At 42.6% G+C, this 6449-nt stretch overlaps 1 long non-coding RNA gene across 1 annotated transcript; it reads left to right on the top strand.

Annotated features, from left to right (window-relative positions):
• The first annotated feature begins 359 nt into the window (after positions 1–359).
• On the top strand, positions 360–4799 carry LOC135399740 (uncharacterized). The gene is made up of 4 exons (XR_010424403.1): positions 360–576; positions 674–785; positions 1269–1351; positions 3832–4799. It is a non-coding gene; the product is annotated as an uncharacterized LOC135399740 (long non-coding RNA).
• Positions 4800–6449: the final 1650 nt, after the last annotated feature.

A 6449-nucleotide genomic window follows, 5' to 3' on the forward strand; every position in this document is an offset into this window, starting at 1 on the left:
AAAAGGGTGTAAACACCAAAACACCCTTGTTACACGATTTTTACTCTTTTTGCGCGAGTTAAGGGTGTTAAAACGGTGTTAAAAAGACGTCAATGATGGTTTTGAGAGAAAGGCTATACTACCATCACTAGTGTTTTAGAAGGCACGAAGGAAGCACACACTGACGAGATATAGTGTTTATGGCAGGCCAAAGTCAGATGTGTGCAATTAGCTTCGTTTCGTTATTTTTCTTTTTTCCAAGAGGTAAACAGGCGTCGGTCCCCTGGCGGAAAACCCCGCCAGGGGACCGACGCACGTTGGAGTCGGTGGGCGGCAAGCCAAGCCAAGTCAAGGCCGTCGGCGCGGCGTTCGTTTTGGTTCGTCTGGTATGGTGAGGCCGTGAGGCCGCGTCCGTTACAGTGAGATAGAGCTTGTGTTTCAGCAAAGATGACAGACGTAGCGTGCCTAGTTGTGGTGCTTCATGCGGACATTAGACAAAAGTGCCTGCTTGAAGAGGACACTCCAACTGCTTTGAGGAGTGCTATCTCGGCTTCGAGAATTTTGGCGTCGTACGTGAACGCCACTGACAGGATTCAGGTATGTTGCTTCTTGTGCCATACGCTTGAAGTAGAACACAGAACTACACATGCAGAGCGTTGTGATGACTTAGTAACAACATTGCTGTCACCTCTAGGTTCGGAATAGCGACTTCAGTGGGTGTTGAATTCGCGGAGGGCGATGAGATAATGCATACGGCGACAGTACCCGTCTTGCAACCTCACCGCCAGGAACGCTCGAAGGATTCAGTACGTATGAGTCGACTGTTATCCTATCTCTGCAATTTAAGCTATATTGTGATCATATAATAGTAGTGTTGCTCAGACTCTCATGCGTCCCTCGGAGCCCGCTACCATGTGTTGAAATAGCTTGTTTGGAAATTTAAAATTGCGCGTCGTTGTCGTCGCCAATGTCATATTCCTTGTCTCTCGCCACGGCATTGTTCGACATTGTGCAGAAAAGGAATGTCAGGCTCCCTTCTGGTAATTCATGCTGGTAGTTCATGGTGAACAGTAGGATTCAAGGGAAAGACGTCGAGCACTGAAGTATTGCCTATCAAGCAAAAGCTATTGTTTTCTGTTGGAAAATCAGTGTGTATTGGGTACATATCTGCTGTGCTGTGTGCACTTGGTGTTTTCTCGCTGAAAACCGTAAAAATTCAAATTGGGAGTATATTTACATGTAAAGTTACTGAAAACAGTAAGTTGTGTCCCCTGTTGGGGCTTTTACAGACCTCCTTGCTGTCCACGCCCTGCGAATACTGGGTTCGTGCGTGAAGGGTTCCGAAGCAATAAAGAACATGTTTGTGCATTATGTAAGTATATTCCACTTATAATCATGATCATAGTCCTGCAATTTGGTAAATTTAGAGAGTACGCAGTGGTACCAGTGAATCTCATGGTAATTGAATTACTGGGTCGTGTAAGAGAATATCTATCACAATTTTTATCGATATTGAAATAGATAAGCTATGTATATAAATATTGACGTTTTGTCGGTTCAGAGACAGATGTCTTAGAGGTAGAAGGTCGATAAGGCATGGTTATGCCCAACTAAGCGCAACGTACAAGTGCAATTTATTTGAAGACTGATGACGTCGCACAAGTATCTCAAAAGCTGTAGATCCGGTACCGATATTTTTCATTGAATGTCCACTTACATATCGATATACTAACAATTTCCAATATCGATGTAAGATTGTGTTCATCAATATTTTTATCGAATCTCGATAATTAATCAATATTTTTATCCAATCTCGATAATGATATATGTGGAAATTTTTTTGATATCTTTGCTCCTCTACAGGTTTTCCCGCACATTTTAATCCAAGCGTTACCCAATTTAACCCACTGGTCCACCACATTAATAAAAAACACGAGCCAATTTAATCCAAACGCTACCCGATTTAATCCAAGCAACGTGTGTAAATATATTCCTTCATGGAAATAGACATGACTAAGAGTTTTGTGATTATGCCAATGCACCTGATATCCGTTCTGTTAATGTATCCTGAGTTTAACACCTGATCTGTCAACCCCTGGCTTTTGCAGTGTCTTATGACTGCTTTTTTGTCGTTATGCGTTTTCATGACTATTTTCAGGATTTGTTCCAATAATTTATTATATCGGATTACTGTTGCTTCAAACAGTGTCATACAGTGTTTTATGACTGTCGACGGTCATATTGACATTCCATGACCATTTCCATGCCATGTGTCATTAATCGATTTTATGGGACCAGCGCTGCGTCGAACAGTGTGATAGTGTTTTATGAGTACCGATGGTCATTATCACATTCCATAACTATTTTCATGATATGTGTACCGAATCAATGTTATGGGACTACCACTCTTTCAAACAGTGCGATACAGTGTTTTATGACTATGGATGGTCATTGTCACGTTCCATGACTATTTGGATGACATACCATGAATCAATTTTATGGGACTACTGCAGCTCCAAACAGTGTCATATATGTGTTCTGTAACTACTGACGGTCATTATGACATTCCATGACTATTTTCGTATGTGCCGCCACGAATCAGTTTTATGGGACTACTGTTGCTTCAGTGTCATAGCTCTTTTCTGACTATCAATGGTTGTTATGGCACTCCATGAGTTTATTCATGAATTGGGTCATGACTATGCTTTGTCCGAACACCATTTTCCATGCCGTGTTGTAAGTGTTTTATGACTTCAGACGGCTGTTATGATATTCAATAGCCATTTTCATGGTTCTGTGTCATGAAACGTCGTTATGGGGCTATTGCTGCTTCACACAGCGTCATATAGCGTTTATGACTACCAACAGTCATTATGACATTCCATGATATTTTCATAATATCACAATGGCCTGACTCAATGCAACTCAGCTTCTTCAGATCATGTCATGCAGTGTTTTATGACCATCTACTAACATCTTAGTGACCATCGGCAGTCATAAAAAAGTGTGTGACACTGTGTGAAGGAGCAGTATAGCTGCATAGAGTCATGACCCGCATTATGAAAATAGTCATAGAATGTCATAATGGACAACTGTAATCTTAAAACAATATATGGCAGCGTTTGAAGCCGTGGTAGTCCCATAACATTGTTTCATGGTACATATCATGAAAGTACTTATGGAATGTTATAATGACCGTCGTTAGTCACAAAACACTGTATGACACTGTTTGAAGCAGCGGTAGTCCCATAAAAGCAATTCATGGCACCATATCATGAAAATAGTCATAATGACAAAAAGCAGTCATAAACACCGCATAACATGCAAAAACCAGGGGTTGTTGGATCAGTATTCATAAACTTGTGGTACATTGGCGTAACCATGAAAGTCTCAGTCATTACAGTTACCATGACGGAATAACACAGAATACCTTTACACATGTTGCTCGTATTAGACTACGTAGCGTTTACATTAAATTGGTTGGTGTTTGGATTATTTTGGTTGTCCAGTGGATTAACTTGGGTAGCGCTTGGATGAAAGGGAGTGACCAGTGGATTAAAAGCGAGCGAGTGGAGCGAGAAAACCTGTAGTAATTACACAACAGTCGTACAAGTATGCAGTTGAGGCAGTGTTTCCATTTGGAAGGCACAGTCTCTTTGCATATGGGAACTGTATGAACATCTCAGACAACATTTGTCCAAGATGATAACAGTTCTGAAATTGTTATGCAAATTCCCTGAGCAGTGAAAGAAGGACGGGGTCATATATTTGTGTTCTACAATTCTATCCAATGTTCAAGGCCACACTATTCACACCATACGCATTCCTAAACCTGTGTTTCCCCTTTCATAGGATACACCTGTGCCGGTGACACCGTGCATCATGTTCACTGGGAGCAGCATTGAAGAAGCGGAGCATATGGACCTCTATGTCGGCGAGTAGCGCCTTCTCAGAACCATCGACCTTGAAGAGGGCTTGGCTGCCATTCTTGCAGCTATTGGTTAATTCATATTGTCTACAGTGCAAAGCCGCACCGTACATTTTGAAGCCTGGAAGAGCGGTGCCTGAAAGTGAGTGACTCTCGTGTAAGAAGCCCCGTGGATCAATTTTTTCAACAGTTACGGAAAAGAGCTTGTGGATGCTTCGAACATCTAAAACATTTGCTACTTTAACTGACTTGTAGTGAGCCCTGCATCCCCCCCCCCCCCCGCCCACCTCCCAAACAGGCAGCCATTTTGTCAAGGAATTGGAAATTCTTCGGAAGCACGGGTGTGTTCTTTCTTGCTCTTTGGCACTGAACTCTCATAAGCATGGGGGATTACCATTCTTCTGGCAATGTAGTCCATTTGTCAACATACCTGGCACAGCGCATTACATTTAGGGAAATTACTTTGGGTATTCTGTGCTTCCATTTCTAGTCTTTAGTATGTGCTCTTGTTAAGTGTCTTCAGTGTGCTTCAGTGTCTTCTATCCGTTTTCTTTTTTCTGCTTGCCAGAAAAGCTGTTTTCTTTTGTAAAAGCTGTTTGCTGGCTGTTGTCATTACCCTTTCGCATCAACGCTATTTGCAGTAGCTTCTTATTTGGTGTACTGGATCTGTAGTGGTGCCTTATGTGGATTTAAACATTTAATATGCCTTGTCATCTTATTTTTTGTCTCATTGTTGCTGTTTCAATTAGTTATGTCGTCAAGGACTCAGTTCTGCTTTGCCTTCCTTCCACATACTGTGCATATTGTTCCACTCTGGGCAACGTTATAAGGAATTTAGTTTCACATGTGTACATGCACTTGTACTTCGCCAATAAACATAACTTTGTCGTCATACATTGTTCCAGGCATATTCCTCACATTCAGGCACGCTGTTGAGCTGGTCGGGCTATCCTTTTCCAATCTGCGGAACACCAGTCCTCCAGTGACCTGCCATAATGGCTTTCTATTGCTCGTCTGGTGCGCCAAAAATCTCAGATTATACAAGGTGACAAGCCGAGGCCTCGCAAGATTTCCGTAACCAGCATGTGCAGCTATGCAACAACCAGCTCAACAGCGGAGGTCCGTGCAATGCTACGTCCGAAACACTCCATTGTAAGGGTGTTTCTTCTGCAAAACACCCCTTTCAATCGGTGTTTTTGGCAGCTTACACCTTATGGAAGGGGTGTTTTGTGCACGTTACACCCTTTTAGAAAGGTGTAAAAATTACACCCTGGTGTATGGTGTAAAATTTACACTGATATGAGGTGCGCTATGGGACAAACCATTTACACTAAAAAGGTGTAAAAAAATTTACTGTGTAGTCCAGAAATCTGGCGGAGGCGAAGGTCACGTCCTTTCTTGCTCTCCTAGTATGCGAGGTTCGGGTTCAGCTCACTTGGATAGCAAAATTTTGTGATTGTTACCTCAAAGTGCGTGCCTGCCTCGGGCTTTTTTTAAAATATCGCGGTTTTAACTAATCGCTAGCTCCAATTCTGCTACCTCACATTACTCGGAAAAACTCTAATCAAGAAGTTAATGAACTGATTTTAGTTAATTTTGCTGCAGACCTCGACAACTATACCCGCCCCCTGTAATGTCCGCAGAGCTTAAGAAACACAGAGCGAACACTCTCTGTTCGAAATATCGTCGGCTCTCGTCCTCAGGCACTTCCCTTCATACAACGCGAAGAAGTCATCCATGCAGCAATGAACCTCTTTTTTTTTAAAGATAGACTTTAAAAAAATTATATAAAAATATTACTCTGCGTACTCAGACTCTTTAGTGACAATGAAAAGGTGGACAGTTCCGCTTCTGACGTGATTTGAAAACAGTGGCTTTACAGCGTGTCAGTCCATTCCCGCATTGTTCTTGTCGCATGAAGTATATACGAGTGACAGTTATGAACGACAGCAACCACTCGTCTGTGATATACGCTATGACAGTTTGTCTCTGGGCATCAGAGAGGGTAACGAAGTGTCTGTTGAATCACAAGGAAGCAACAAGAGGGTGTTCGTAGACTGCGCTTAACACTGAGTCGCAACCGCCTTATTCGAGAGAGGGACCAATGAGTTCGCTCAGCGGACAAGATGGGAGAGAGGGAACCCGGAGAGCTGCGGTGACACTCACCTGCTTGCATGGCGTATTCTTAACATAGTAAAGCCGTTGAGCTTTTCGCGTTGTTTGCCGTTCTTTTCTCCCAAGTTTTTTCTTTTTTTGACATTGCAGGACTTCGTTCCTCAGTGTGAGGTGACTCATTATTATATTTCACCACATTACCGCCAGTAATGGGGGCAGGGTATCTTCCCTGGCGATGAAACTCCCCAACCATCATCCTTGAAATAAAATCGCCCGAAATCGCCCGAACTACAAAATTCATTCAATAAGAACTGGCTACGGAGCCCAATCTACTTGTTTCCTCATCATATCTTTCCTAAACACCTTCGGTTCCCTCCTTACACGAATGCTCCTTCAGCTACGAGTTTTATACGATCACTGCAGCAGC

The sequence above is a fragment of the Ornithodoros turicata genome, chromosome 7 (genome assembly GCF_037126465.1).
Source record: "Ornithodoros turicata isolate Travis chromosome 7, ASM3712646v1, whole genome shotgun sequence".
NCBI classification, from domain to species: Eukaryota; Metazoa; Arthropoda; class Arachnida; order Ixodida; family Argasidae; genus Ornithodoros; species Ornithodoros turicata.